A 16,329-nucleotide genomic window follows, 5' to 3' on the forward strand; every position below is an offset into this window, starting at 1 on the left:
GTTCCGTACCATGCTGTATATACTCACAAGTATTTTAGGCAAACAGTGTAGGCAGGTCTGACCCATGTGAGCGTGGACACTGCTGGCTCGGGGCTGCTGGAAGTCTGGGTTGCTTTGGAGAACACGGGGGAAGTGGGATGAGCCACTGAGTCAATACGCTCTGTGTGTGTGCATGTGTGTGTATGAAAGTGTGTGTGTTCATATACGAGTATACTGTGTGTGTGCATGTGTGTGAGAGAGATTGTGTGTACGTGTGTGAAAGTGTGTGTGCATGTGAGTGTATTCATATATGAGTACGTTGTGTGTGTGTGCATGTGAATACGTTAGTACGTGTGTGAGTGCATGTTTGTGTGAGACTGTATGTGTGTGAGTGTGTGTATGTGAGTATGTGGGGGAGGGGAAGAGCTAGCATCATGCGTCCTGAGTGGATATGAATAAAGTTTTCCCTGCTAGCTTAGAAACTAGTAAGATTTAATATTCTTTTGTTTTTCATTTACATATTTCTAGGTTATAGCTGAAATATATATATATATATACACACACACACACACACACACACACACACACACACACATATTGGGAAAAAGAGAGTGGTCATTATTTCCATTCCCTTAAACTCATATCATTTCTCTGGGTCGAGAAATTTTGAATTGAATTCTTGTAAGGTGTTCGTTCGTTTGTCTGCATGTGTGTATGTGGTGCGTGTGTGCATATCTGTGGGGACACACATGTGGGTGTGAGTGAGCATGCAGATGTATGAGCGTGAATCTGCTTCTGGGGGTCTGAAGTTGATATGAGACGCCTTGTTAGTCCGCCTCCACTTTACCAAGGCCTCCTGCTGAACTTGGACCTCACTAGCTGTGGCTGTCATGGGTGGCCAGCTTGCCTCAGATATCCCATCACCACCTCCTGGAGGTCGGGATTGGCCAGTTTGCCTCAGATATCTCGACACCACCTCCTGGGGGGTGGGATCACAGATGGACCACCAAGTCTGCCTGTTTTTTCTTGGGGATCGGAGCTCCACTTCTCAGGCTTACAGGGCAAGCATTTTACCCACTTGCCTTCTCCCCAGCCCTTCTTCTATTTTCTCCTGAAATCTATAAGTTGTTGGAAACCGCGGTGCTCCCTCTGTGCTGCAGGAGAAATGCACTGACTATATGTGACTTTCCGGACTACATGTGGCATTCACTGTCGCAGATCCCCCCATCTCCAGCGTGCTTCCCTCTCCCCAGACTGACTGCCCTCTTCTGCTCTTTCTCACACAGTAATCCTCGTTCTGTGCCTGACTTTATTCAACACAGTGTCCTCTCTATTGTCACACATGGCAAACCTTCATCCCTGTGGCTGAACAGTATCTCTTAAGGCATTTTCCTTATCTGCTCCTTCTACAAACGTGCATCAGTTCTGATCACAGGCCTGAAGTGGAAGAGCAGCAACTCCCACCCCCCACCCCACGTAAGCCACGCCTTAGAAACACAACTGTGGCCTCGAGTTGGCTCCGCTTCTCAATCTCTCCCTGGGACTTTAAGACTGTCCCTGAAGGTGGCAGGGTGGAAGGAGTTTCTGTGAGATGCAAACCCGTTTGTTTCCTATGCCTAGCTCACAGTGTCCCCACTTGTGATACCAAGTCAGCCGATCACCAGTCCATGTATCCAGCGTGGAGAAGCTCTGGACTTCAGGGTCCCTCACAGGCTATTTAAGCTTGGGAACAAAGGCGATGAAGGCAGGAGCCGTGTCCCTGTTGGAGAGAAGGAGTGAGGCAGAGCCCAGGTAGCTAGAAAGGCTGTAGCAGTGGGCAGGAGCTCCCTGTCGTGGCAACTCTTGGTTGTCAACCCGACTGGTCTGGAATTAATTAGGAGCCATAGCTCTGGGCAGGTATGTGAGGGTATCTAGTGGAAGGAGGAGCTGAGGGAGTAAGACCCTCCTCCAGAGTGGACAGCACCTTCCCTCAGCAGCCCAGACAGAAAGGGGTCCCAGGGGAAAGCAGCGCTGCTATTGGGTGCACACCTACACTCCTGGCTTGCGTGTGCCTCTGCTCCATTGTTGCTGCCGCAGCCACCCACCTTTGCTAGCATCTGAACCCTCCTTCTCCAGTCTCCCAACGGGGACTGAAGGCCAGTGGCTCTCCAGGAATCCTCGCTGAAACCATCAGCTTCATGAACTGAGCAGTTCCTGGGGCCTCTCCAGGATGCAGAGAGCCACCATATCATATGAGCCAACCTCATAAATCCCCTTTGTAATACAGATTTGTCTACCAGTTCTGCCCTGTAGAGAACCCTGGCTAGCACACTGACCCAGGAGATTTTCAAGAACCAAGGGGCTGTCACTGTCTCAGGTAGTGTAGTGCAGCCTTTCTCTTATGCTTCCTTTTCCATAGGCAGTGGCTGGTAGCTTTGGACTTGGACCTTCAGGGGAAGGTGCTGTGAGGAGGCCCCTCATAGTAGGAGAATGAGTAGGAAGTCACCTGATAAGCATTCCTGGGACAGAAGGGTGGGAGGGTAACGGCACCAGGAACTTCACTGCAGCTCTGGGAACTCATGGTTCCTCGTGTGTTCTTGGCACTGGAGACTGAGTGGCAGCATGGCACAGGGCATCAGACCACAGAGCCTGAAGCAGCTCATCCAGTCACTGGCCACTACTCAGTCACAACTGCCCAGGCAAATTCTGCCTCCTTTGGAACATTTCTGTGTTAACCCCTTCATTTCCTATAGCCTACATAGATGCCATATTTTTCCTTTTAAAATGTTTGCCTCTGACTTAAAACATTCTTCACATGACCATCACAGTGCTCTCATGGCCCTGTGCTCCCACGGCCATCATAGTGCTCCCACGGCCATCATAGTACTCCTGTGGCCATCATAGTGCTCCTACAGCTATCACAGTGCTCCCAAGACTATAACAGTGCTCCTTTGGCCACCACAGTGCTCCCACAGTCATCACACTGCTCCCAAGGCCATCATAGTGCTCCTACAGTCATTACACTGCTCCCAAGGCCACCACAGTGCTCCCACAGTCATCACAATGCTCCCACAGCCATCACCCCATGCCTCATTGATCCCACCCTTTTTATTTCTATTTCTTAACTCACATGAAACTCCTCTTTGGGGCTCACCAAGGATACCCACATCACTTAACTTATCAGGCCATCTTGATTCTCAGTTTACATACCTGCAACCTTTAGGTGAGATGATGTCATAATTAAATGCCGAGAATCCTGGGACCAGATGGTCAGGTTTCAAATACAGGCTCCGATGCTTGTGAACTATGGAGCTGGGCAAGATTATTTACTTATGGACTTTGCTTCTCATCTGCCGGGAAGAAAAAACTCCCAGGAAGCTGATAGGGATGCAACAAATCAGGGTGTTGAGGTCTAAGAATAGCAACTAACCTGCCAGAAACCCTGGCAGTTCCAATAGTACTAATTAAAAAATTCAGCCGCCTTTAATTCCTTTCACTTCCAGTATACCTGATCCACATGATGCTACTCCTTGGGCTCCTTCGCTGGCCATCATTTCCTCAGTCCTAATTTACTGAGGTTGCATCTAATCCCATGCCTTCATGCACCATCAGTAAATTATGACAGAGGTTTCAACACAAACTAGAAGCTGTGTAGAAATTGCTTCCTTGATATCTAGATCCCCAGATATCTGAGAATGCTCAGATTCAGGCTTTCTTTCTGTCCCGATAGCCACTGGGGTCCTCTCACCTTAACAGAGGTTTCTGCCCATATACTTTCTTCAGAGACACCCATGGGCTCTTCTTCCTCCTTGATCAAGTCTTTGCTTAGGTGCCATCCTCTCAGTGAGGGATTCTATGATTGTCTCATCTAAATTTAAAGTTCCCTCAACTCCACCATGCCCTGCTGACCTCTCCTGCCTTGTCCTTCTCTGTGTGGCACTTGCTAATTCTAAGTGTACCAGATATTATCTTACTTAGCAGCTAGTCTGCTGTCCCAATGAGGCTATCAGCTCCAAGTGGAGGAAGACTTTGTCCCATGCTGCTTACCGCCAGTCTCCAGCCCCTCTCCTGATCCATAATTAAATGCTGGGGACATAGTTCTCAAATGAATACATGAAGCATAAGAAAATGATTAACATGGTATCACAAAGCCTGGGGAAAACAAGGTTCTACAAGAATCCACTGCAGATCTTCCCTATTGGAGCCAACAAGACTATACAGTAATGTACATCTGACAGATCCATAAAGGCAGACCCACAACTTATGGGGCACCCGTTTTGCAGGGCTATAGGAAGACTTGTCTTTTGGGAAAGTCACTGTCATAGCTGTAGAAATCTTGTGAAACCATGATTCTTCCCTTCGAAATGGGATTCATTCCCAGAACACCTCAGCAGTGTGACTTCTGCGCTGGCGGCAGAATGACTTTGCTCCATTCCCCCACACTGTGAGGCCTTAGAGGGATAACATTCACTCTAACAGTCAAATTTATATAGAGCCAGTTCCACAAGATTACCTGCAAACAGGCCATATAGAAATTTCTAGAGAAGACAGGCACTGAGCAGGAAGACAGCATGTCCCGTCTTTGCTAACAAACAAATCTAGGTGTCCCCAAAGCTGGTTATCACAAAAGATGAGGAGAATGGGTGATTCCAGGATTCAGGGACATTTAGTAACTTTATCTAATGGTTTGGGACATCAGGTACTTCCCCTTGGATGCTGGCTCTTTCCTGGGTGCTGTCACCTGTTCTGGAGCACAGCTTTGTCAGGTTCTACCTGCTCTTTTTGTGATTTCGATATGCATATTATCATTGTCATTGCCTATGGAAAACTAGAAACCTTGTGGATCTCACCTCTTATTCTTCTCTTTCTTCTTGTTCTTGTTGTTGTTGTTGTTGTTGTTGTTGTTCTTCTTCTTCTTCTTCTTCTCGCTACTTCTTCAACTTCTTCCCCTTACTCTCCTTTCTTCTTATTATTCTTCCCCTCCCTCTTCTTCTCTGTGCTCTTCCATTTCACTTTCTCCCCTTGCATGAAAACTAAAGAACATGCAGCAGTAACACACTTGAGTTAAATATTTTACCCTCAGATCCTCACCTGCCATAGACATCCTGTTCTGAGCCCTAAGGGGATACTGAGGTTGGTACACCAAGGGCCCCGATACTTCCCCATCCATGGGCTTTCCAGGTACTACCCTCAAATCAGTGACATTTAAACAAAGAAAGTATGAAACCTTGTCCTATAGAGTAGGAGGGTGAGAGGAATCATTGTAAAGGCTGCGCCCACCTATGGCCTTGCGGATACTTGCTTGAGATTAGCAAAGACCTTACTTATAATATCAGTAGTGCAATATTAGAGGGATGTGTGAGGGACAGGTCACACCCCACCTGTTGGCCTTTGTCAGGATTTATCTTGAATGAAATGGTCTTGAATGTGATAGAACCAGGTGTTTGAAAGGCTGTTGAGAAGGGAGAATGCTCGAGGCTGAGCCCCTGGCAGCAGCCGCTGAAGAAAACTGAGCAGGCCACTTGGCTTCCGGCAGAGGAAAGGTAAACTCTGAAGGTTTGATTAGGCGTAACTGAGAACATTCCCACTTCTGAATTAGCAGGTGAGCGATTAGGTGAAGTCACCACTAGGAGAAGAGGGAGAAGAGGACATGGAAAGAAAAGTTTAGTTTGAACCTAAAGCCTACATGAGTTTGTTTCCCATTGTAAAGTTTTTGAGCCACTACACGCTCCCCCTGCCCCCATCCCCCCCCACACATCGAATTCTCCAGAAATTTACTAACGACAGACTTTAATTCTCACTCTGTTCATCCCTATTGCCCATTGTGACTTTAAAAATCTAGCTTTTAGTTCTTTGCCCAGATTTTGGCTATCTGCTCTGTATACTAATATCAAAACCCCAGTTGCTCTGAGGAAGGGTGGATTCTAGGCCTGACACAGGGCGTGCCAAAGGAGCCTGAAGTGTGCCAGAGTTCCAGGAAGCACTCAGAAACACACTCAACAAGGGACACATACATCATAGAAGGCTCCCAAGGGCTGAAGCTCAGACCCTGTGAACAAGTAAATAAGAAACGCAGTATGGCCTATAACCCGTGATATAAAATAATAACCCGGCAGAGTGGGAAGGAATCTTTAGTAATTGCTAGCATTCATCACCCATCCACTAAGAGCTGTTCTAACCTTGTTCACTCAGCCACTTAATTCTTTCCGCAGCCAGACTGGTATTGAGAGGAGGGGAAGATTATTGGTTTCTCAAGTTCACACAATTAGCCAATGGCAAGGCCAAAACCAGAATTCAGCTCATCTGGCTACAGACCTCACATGGTTAGGTAAAGAATTACCTGACATTGATCGCTTTGGTAACAGTCTCTTCCACTGTGGCATTCAGCCTGCTTATCACAGATAGGGTGCTCCTGGTGACATAGCACAACCTGATCATCATGGGTAGGGTGCTCCCAGTGACATATCACAGCCTGGTCATCATGGGTAGGTGCTCCCGGTGACATAACACAGCCTGATCATCATGGGTAGGGTGCTCCAGGTGTCATAGCACAGCCTGGTCATCACAGGTAGGGTTCTCCAGGTGTCATAGCACAACCTGATCATCATGGGTAGGTGTTCCAGGTGTGATAGCACCATTCATGGTTGGCTGGCATGGGTCAGAAAGACCTCTCTGGTCAGGTAGTTTAGTGCTTCTGTTCTCTACTTAATATTTTAATTGTTGTTTGACAGTTTCATACATTTACATAATGCATTTTAGACTTTTAAAAGGGGGCAGACACTCACATATGTTTATATGCGGAGGTCAGAAAATAATTGTCCAGACTGTATTCTCCTTCCTCTGTGTAGGCTCTAGGAATCAAACTTAGGCTGACAGGCTTGGCAAGCGAGCACCTTTATCCACCATGCCATCTGCCTACTCTTTAAAATCAACTTAATCCTTTTTCTTGAGCAGCCCACTGATTGGCCGGGGAGCCTAAGTTGGAGTCAGGTTGTCTCTGTGTTGAGAAAGAACCAGCATTTCCGGAGATGGTTCTTAAATTGCTCCAGGGACACAGTTTTCTCATCACTGATCTTTCCAACAGCAAAGCTTTGCCCCTCCTCACATGGCCTTGTCTATGCTATTCGTGTGTGCTTTAAGAAAATAAAACTCAGCATATTGGTGCGAGTCATGCAGCCTGAGGCAGGAAAACTGGCAGAAATTTTAGGCTACCCTGGTGAGACTTACAGATCATACAAGCTCAGATATATGATGCAGAGCTGAGCTCTTCCAGGTTCAGCCAACTTCATAGGGAGCAGAGAAAGTCAAGGATACTTCTGGGGGCTACAGTTGATGGTGGCCCTCAGCAAGCACACACAGAGTGTGAGGATTGCTTCCGTGTGTCAGTTTGACTAGGCTATGGTACCCATTTGTGTAGTTAAACACCAATCTTAGGGAAGGGACTTCTTAGGTTCATTTAATGTTTACATTCAGGGACTTTGAGTGAAGTAGACTGCCCTTCATAACATGGGTAGGCCTTATGCAATCAATTAAAGTATTAGTGCACAAAGGCCCTAAGTTTCCTGAAGAAGGAGGGATTTGATCTCAAGACTGAAACATGGAGGCCCTGCTCAAGTTTATAGCTTGCCTGACATAGCCTGCAGTTTCAAATCCAAGACTTCAATCTCAATTCTTATTTGAATGCCCATCTGGTACAACCCTGTGGGTTGCCAGTCTCCTCTGTCACACAACAGTCTATTCAAATAAACCTCTCTCCTGTGTTTTCTCTCTCTGACACAAGTCAGACTAACAGAGAAGCAGATGAATGATAAATGATAATAAGATAGACAGACCCCAGAGAGATGGGGGACTGATAGATTAAGAGATATGACAAATGCTAATGGATGATAGAAGTTTTACCAGGAACAAATATAAGGGTATATATACAGGGCAGAGAAAAGATAGGTGAATGGTGCATGGACAGATAATATAAGATGACAGGTACATAAATTATAAATACAGATTATAATTAAAAAATTAAAGAGACATGGTGGTGACAGATAGATACACAGATGTATAGATAGATGATTAGATAGATAGATAGATAGATAGATAGATAGATAGATAGATAGATAGATTCATACATACATGGATAGATAGATAGATAGATAGATAGATGATAGATGGCTAGATAGATACATGGATAGGTAGATAGATGGATAGATACATACATACATACATACATACATAATACATAGATGGATAGGTAGATGGATGGATAGATAGATAGATAGATAGATAGATGATAGATAGATGGATAGATACATAGATAGATGGAAAGATGATAGATAGATAGATAGATAGATAGATAGATAGATAATAGATAGATAGATAGATAGATGATAGATAGATAGGTAGATACATAGATAGATAGATAGATAGATAGATAGATAGATAGATAGATAATGGATAGATAGATGATAGATAGATAGATAGATAGATAGATAGATAGATAAGTGGGTGGGTGAACATTTCATGAGCAAATGAATGGAAGCAGCCACAGCCAGTCTGGAACACCTTCAGCACATACTGAGGTGGCACTGGGACTTTACGAATAGGTGAAGAACAAATATAAACCCAGATTTGAGATTCATCTTCATGGGCATGGCATTTAAAGCCAAGCAGATATGCCATGACTCACAGAAGAGCATTTAGGGACAGATGGGAGATGCTCTCAGGAATGGGAGAAGAGCAGAGAGACAGAGCTGCTCAGAGAAGAAATGGCGGGAGGAGACAGAGGAGGGCCAGGGAGGCCTCGTAGACAGAAGGCTGATTGGGGCAAAGTGCCAGGAAAGGCAGGACAGCTCTCTCATCTCGTTTTAGTGTGTGCTATAAGACACATGTGACACGATGCACACGTCCTTTGTCCCCTGGTTCATCTCTTTTTGTGTGACTGGACACGTGTGCCTGAACACATGCATGAGAGAAGGGGCAATGTCGGCTAATTTCTTCAGTCCTTCTCTACCTTGTGCTTTGAGGCAGAGTCTCTCTGGCTGAGCCCAGAGCTTTCTTACTGGCTAGACACTAGTCAGTAAGTTCTGGGACTCCTTCCATCTCCACCCCATAGGACTAGGTTACAGACATGTGCCACCATGCCTGGACTGCAATTGTGAACTCACACAACTGCTCATGCCTGCACTGAGTCTCCACAAGAGTCAGGCATGGATGGAGGAGGACCCAACCCCTCACTGCTGAGTTATCTGCTATTAATATATCGAGAGAGAGAGAGAGAGAGAGAGAGAGAGAGAGAGAGAGAGAGAGCAGGAGTTATTGCTTTCAGTGGTGTACCCACTGATGAACCTCTCATGGACAATCTCACCCCAAAGGCCACATAGATGGCCTCAGTAAAATTAAATGGGTCATAAAAAAAGACCTAAAGCCATTGAATCTGGGAAAGGAACTGGTAGAGATGAGGACATACTAGGGAGACAGGATAGAAGGCTGGGAGTATTAGAATATATCAAACATGCATGTGAACTTGCCAAAGAACAAGATGAATTCATAAAAACCAAGTAACGATCCCGGGATGGGTTCAGGCATCATTAGAAAAAGTGTAGGTACAGTAAGGAGGCAGACCCTAACCAGGGGCCACTGTATAAAGCCACAGCTGCCAGTGGTTGTCAGATCCAGAACAGCTCACCTGTTCTTCTGTGTGGTCTGAGAAGAGGAACCCGGGAATCTACCCGAAGGAAAATGGTGCCGAAGGAGAGAAAATACATTTCTTCTGACAAGGTGTAATCCCAATCTACCTACAAACAACAGTGTAGCCTGAGCCACATGAGCTGAAAACCAGACATTTTGAAATGTAGATGGCAAACCTATGTTTGTAAAGTTTGTTTCTGGAAGAATATGCCATTGATTCAGTCTCAAGAGAGTGCCCACAGTAAATTTCCCTGTAACCTGAGCTCACACACATTCTCCTCTCTCTCTCTCTCTCTCTCTCTCTCTCTCTCTCTCTCTCTCTCACACACACACACACACACACACACACACACACACACAAGCAATCCATGTTCTGAAGCAGACAAGGGTAGAAGCATAGGAGATGTATTAGCCTGGGATTGTCCTTGGTCTTAATTACAACACTCTTCCCTCCCCCATCCTTCACCTGCACATCCCATGCACACATACTCCTCTCCCAAAACTATACCTAGAAACCACAGAACCCCCTGGGCCTCCCCCCCCCCACCTCAGGCTTAACATTCCCCATCTCTGAACAATAAGTTTCCTCCCTCCTTGTAATAACTGAATTTAGAGAGTTTCTATTCAAATGTACTCCCAATATATCCAGGCATGAAGAACAGAAGGGCCAATCTGGCCTGAACTGGTTTTGAGTGCATGTACAAATTATATCTCCAAGTGAACTTTTAGAAAGAATACATATTTACCAGCTTGTGCCTATGCATAATTGGGTGTGCATATTATTAAAATCAGATGCATTTTATGGGAAGGGATGTGGCAGTAGGAAAAAATAAATTTGCCCTAATCAAAATAGAGAAGCACCCAAGCTATACCTCGACAGCTCATAACACCCCAAAAGGAAGCCCCAGATAATTATGGGCCCTTCAGTACCCTCACCCAAGTGGCCCCGATTCTACTGATCCTGAGTATCACCCTTTATACTCTGTACTGTTGTTGCAGTCTGAATAGTGTTCTCATATGAAATTGTGTGAGTCCCTGCTTTCAGGTGGAGTTAGAGGTCAAAATCAGGAAACTCTCAAACTAGAGCATAATCACATATGCTACACATGACATCTGTCTTCCGAGTCTGGCGTAGATTTCCCTTCGCATAATGATTCCCAGTCCCATCCGTTTTCCTTTAGATGCCATAATTTCATTTTTCTTTATGGCTGCATAAAAATATACATTGTGTGTATGCATCATGTCTTAATCTGCTCATCTGTTGATGGACAGCTAGTCTGGTTCCATTCCTGCCTAGTTGTGAACAGTTCAGTGGTGACCATGCATGTACCAATACCTCTGTGTGTTGACCTTGGGTGCGTGCACAACGGTGGTATAGCTGTGTCATATGGCAGTTCTAATTTTAGAGTTTTGAGAAACCTACACACTGATTTCCATAGTGCCTGCACAGGTTTATACTCCTTCCCGCAGTGATTAAGGGTTCCTTTTCCTCCAATTGTTGGCCAGCGTTTGCAGCCATTTTTTTTTGTTTTTTGAGAGAGAGCCACCCTGATTTGAGTGGTGTGAAGTCCAGGAACAGCTTTAGTTCACATGCTTCTGGTGACTAAGGGTGTTGGATACTTTTTGATCTATTTATTTGTCTTGTATTTCTTCTTCTGAGGCTATTCAGTTCAGTTTTTCCCACTTTTGAGCATTTTTTATGTTTAATTCTTGCAAATCTTTCTAATTCCAGATATTAATTTCCTGAATGATATTAGGTTTAGTTCTAGGTACTTTCAAAGCTCTTATAAGTGTTCTTTTCCCTGGATTTATTTCTTAGTAACTATATTGGAAAGTTGCTGATGTCTTGCTGGTTTTGAGCCCTGCTACTTTGCTGGGAGTACTTGTCCAGCCTTCAATCCTCTGGAGGGGTCTCTACTGTCTTTTAAGCAAAGGCCTGTGTTGTCTGCAAGTAGGGATGGGTTGACGTCATTTCCTGTTTGTACCCACATCCCTCTCCTGTTTGCTGTGCTCGCTAAGACTGAGCACAAGGCTGAGGCTGAGTCAGAGTGGAGACCATGAACTCCCGTGTCTTGTTCCAGGCTTCCCAGGCAGGGAACTCAGTATTGTCCCATTTACCAAAAAGTTGACTCTAGGTTTGCGACATAAATCTTCATTGCATTGATGTGTGCTCCTTCTGTTCCTAGTTTCCTTGGGGTTCGAGGAGCTGTGCTTTGTCAGAGGCCTTTTCTGAATCACGTGACTTCTGCTCATGAGCATGTGTGTACACAGACCATGTTTGCATCACCAGAAATAAGACATTTGGCCATGATATATTATCTTTTAAATGTGCTCTTGAATTCCACGTGCAATGATTTTTGTTGCCAGTATTTGCATTTGCTTTGATCCATTCTCCTGACTGTTTCCACCGTGGTGTGAGCTTTTCTCTCTAGGATCTGCATTAAGCTCATCTCCTGGGTTGTATCTTCATTCAGGTCATTGGTCATTTTTAGTCAAAAACTTGAAATCTTCTGGAATTCTGCCTACTCCAGCGTCTTTGAGACCAACAGTTGAGGGTCCTATTGTCTTACCTTCTCAAGGCTCTTGAATTTCTTTGCTGTAATTTTAACATGTTAGTGTGAATATGTCGTGTGTGTGTGTGTGTTTGTATGCATGTGCGTGAGCATGTGTGTTTGTGTGTGTACATGTGTCTGTGCCTTTTTGCATATATTTGCATGTGTATGTGTGTGTGAACATGTGTTTATCCTTGTGTGGAAGTGTGTGCGTGTGTTGAAGAGAAGCTTCTCCCTGAACAGTTTATTCCTGAAGGTTAAGTCTCCACAGCCACTCATCAATGACAAAATAAACTTCTGACAGCAACCTCTGTTGGCCCTGCACCCCAATCTTCTCTGTTTGTGCCTGTCAAGGATTCGTGCACTTCCTTTGTGGACTTCCGGGGCACCTCCTCACTTTGGAAAAGAATCTACTTTTTCTTATTCTGAGTCTTCCCTTCACCAGTTCACAGAGAGGCAGCTGCCAGTCCTGCATCTTCTCTGCAAGTCTATTCAAGAAAGTATTTTCAATGATCCAAATGAAAGATATTCTGACAGAAAATAGAAGGTCCATAAGTGTATTGAAGAGATGCTCATATCGGAGTGGAGGTGGAATTAGGGAAGTAGAAAATGATGAGGGGGCTTCAGAAAAGAGCACTGTGATCTTAGGCTCTCTCATTTTCTGGTGACATCCTGGGGGCCTTGCTGGCTGGGAGGCAGCTGTCTCCACTGCTAGTTAGTCCTTAGATAATGAACAACTTACCTGCAAATACACCCCTTCAAATACAAACCAACCCAAGGCACATACGCCCAGCCACTTCCTGTATCTTGTGCTCTCAAACCAAATCAATAATTTCCTGATCTAAATCTATCCAGGGAAATGTTCCAGACAACCAAGAACAGGCTCCGTGCCATAGATACCACTTCATTATTCAAATGAGCCAGAACTCAGCCATCTTCATGTCTCTGCCTTAACTCCTCTGTGGAAACTCTGGAGCTTTTGGGGGGGGGGGTGCTTTCCTACACTGGCACCCTTCCCCTGGGCCATCTCTGTTCCCACTTTGATGTGGCCCCATTGTCTGCAGGACCTCTCCTTTCCACGCCACTGTGAGAGAGAAGAGACACTCCGTCCATGGCATCAGCCAGGCAGCTCTAGGAACTAACACCTTACACGCTTATTTTGACACAAGCCCCAAGATAGAGGAAACTGGCATGAAAAGCCTGAAGGAAAAATATCCTTAAATTCCTAACAAGAAGAAAAACTGAAGACAAATGAACAGACATAAAGAGAAAATAGCTGTAAACATTCTAAAGTATTAAAAGACGTTCAAAAGTTCAAAGTTCAAAACACACAGAGACACTGCCAGTATCAGTGAAGAATTAAGCCACTGAGATTCTGAGAGAATTCGATTAGCACCCGAATTCCACACACAGCATGAACATTACATTACTAAGCAAACCCCTCAACGCTGGGTGAGATAAGTCTGTAGGAGTTGTTGGTCAAGGCAACCTCAAAGGCCCCCCAAGCAACAGGCTAGTGTGACTCTGCTAATTTCTCCTCCCTTCTTCCCCTCTGGGTTGGTTTAGATGAAATGTCCCCCTTTGTCCTCAGTTGGAGCTGTTTGGGAAGGCTTGGACTTTTGGCTTGTTGGGAAGAAGTGTGTCACTAGGAGTGGGGTGCGTGTTTTTAAAACCCATCCCCATCCCTGGGGTGCTCTCCTGCTTGGTGCATGTGGTTCAAGCCTCAGCTTTCTGCTTCTGCCGCCACATCTGCCGCTCTTGGCCATGCTCTACCCTCTGGAACTGTAAGCACAGCTAAAGCCCTGTGTTACATCACAGCAGCAGACATAGCTAAGCGCCCTCCTTCCTCTTTTCACTGTCTTCCTGCTTCCCTTCCTTTTTACTCCCTTCACTTTTTTGCCTTTGTTATCCACAAAGCATATAATCTCTGACTTCATGCTATACTTTAGGTGATATTTTACAATTTCTTAGCTGTTTATGAAGATGTCATAACTATTAATTAAGTAAAGAATAAACATCAAAAACAGTTTCTAATAAAGTAGAAGGGAGATGGATGCACTAATATGCTCAGTCTCCAAAGAAGAAGGTAGTGGAAGTCAAGACAAAGGAAAATAAGATATAAGATGGTAGCTAAAACCTCTATGGGTCAATAATTTCTAAATATACTAAGAGGAAAATAGTCAGTTAAAAGATAAGGTTCTAGGTGGGATTTTTAACTTCAACACTCTTGGGCTTTGACATACTACAGATGGTCACCAATGATGTCCAGTAATTCAGGTCACCAGAAAGTCCCAATATCTTCAATCTGGCATGAATCCTAACAAAAAATATTAACAAGAAACTGACAAAAATACAGAGGATCACATCTGCCAACATCAACAAATTTTCATACATTTCTCTCAGCAAAATAATAGACGAATCAATGAAAATACAAGAAATATGTAGAGTCGGGCAGCAAGACTGACAAGCACAATCCAGCTGAGAGGAAACGTTTTACTCTGAAGTACTCGTGAACCATTTCAACTTGGGACCACACCCTGGCAAGTCTCAACACGTATCAGAGAGCAGATATTATCCTGACCATTCTCTTCAACCACAGCGAGATTAAGGTTAAACGCCAATCAGGAGTCTGGGCTTGGCCACACCCATCTGTAATCCCAGCACCAAGATGACTGAGGGAGAAGAATTGTGAGCTCAATGAACAGATAAGCTATATGGTGAGACTCCATCTCGAACATCTAAAATAAAAGAAAGGTGCAGATGGGGGAAGAAGAAGGAAATTGGGACTAAGACAACTGCCCATATTGCTGCATTAGCAGATTAAAAAATGTATTCATGAGATCCTGTGAGGTGGCAACCACACACAAGTCTGATGACTCATGTGCAGCCATATAAAGGTGGGAGGAGAAAACAGAATGACTCCGCCAAGTTGTCGTGTGCACACACTAGCAGAAGCACAAGCACATACGTACACACACACATGTACATACCATGACAATAAAATTTTGAATATTTTAAAAAAGACTTTTTAAGAAGACTGTCTTCTTGAAAATGGAAACAAAAGAGATGGCGGCATTAATATTCCAGAAGAAACAGTAAGCAGCTGAACTGTCAAATGTGTGCAAACTTTAATCCACCACTACTCAGTATCGGCTTCAAAAAGTCAAGTTGGAGAAGTAAAGCATCAGGAGGAATAGTGTGGAAATGGCCCCTGAGGATTAATGTGCGCCAGATAGTTGCTAATTTACCGCAGAATACAGCTGTTGACTAGCCAGGGTATTCCATATGTGTGTCTTAGAACGTTGAGGGGACTCACTGGAGGAACAGAGAGAGAATAATTAAAGTCCAGAGGAATGGTAAAGTAAGAGGGGGGGGAGAACGATTTGAAAGTCAGGACAGATTGCTCAGTATAAAACGACAGAGAGGAAGTCCAGTATTTGGGGAATTGTGGTTAAAAAAAAAATTGGACAATTACTAATAAAAAATGGTCAGTTTTGTTTTATTTTTAAACAGCACTTTTGCAATAACTAGAAAAATGGAAATTGCTTCTAGCCTTTTGACCCAGCAATTACACTTACATATGTACAAATGGGAGCATGTCCAAGAATGTTAATTACTGCATTGTTTGTACTAGCGAACCTATGGGAGGCCATTGAAATGCCCATCACCAGAGGCCCTGATTAAGGCCTGGGTTTGTTCACACCGTGGAATGCCATTCTGCAATTAAAATGAATGAGCGAGGCGGAGTGGCATCTATCAGCACACGCTAATTTCAAGAACACCAATTGGGAAAATCCAGTTGGAGAGGACCACAGAGGACACCACACCACTTGGGCGTATTCTCAGCGACAACACACACTAGTTTACAGTTTGTTCAGGGAGACGAGGCACCCAAAAGTCCAGGTGAAGATGAAGTCAGCAAGAGACTATGAAGTATTACACAGAGCCGTCAATTTCCCAAAGACAACCCCTGCATGCAGCTATGTGAGCATTGCGTGGGGAAGAGCAAACCCTGGTAAAGATGCCCTGTTTGTGAAAGTTTACTCTTATTTATCACACCACTAATGTGTGTGTGAGATAAATTTACTAGACTTTATTTACCAGGACCATTTACTAGACGTTCCGGCACGCCTTAAAA

This window comes from Microtus oregoni, unplaced genomic scaffold, assembly GCF_018167655.1.
Source record: "Microtus oregoni isolate MIOR12 unplaced genomic scaffold, Mior012 000045F_ref0000178, whole genome shotgun sequence".
Lineage (NCBI taxonomy): Eukaryota > Metazoa > Chordata > Mammalia > Rodentia > Cricetidae > Microtus > Microtus oregoni.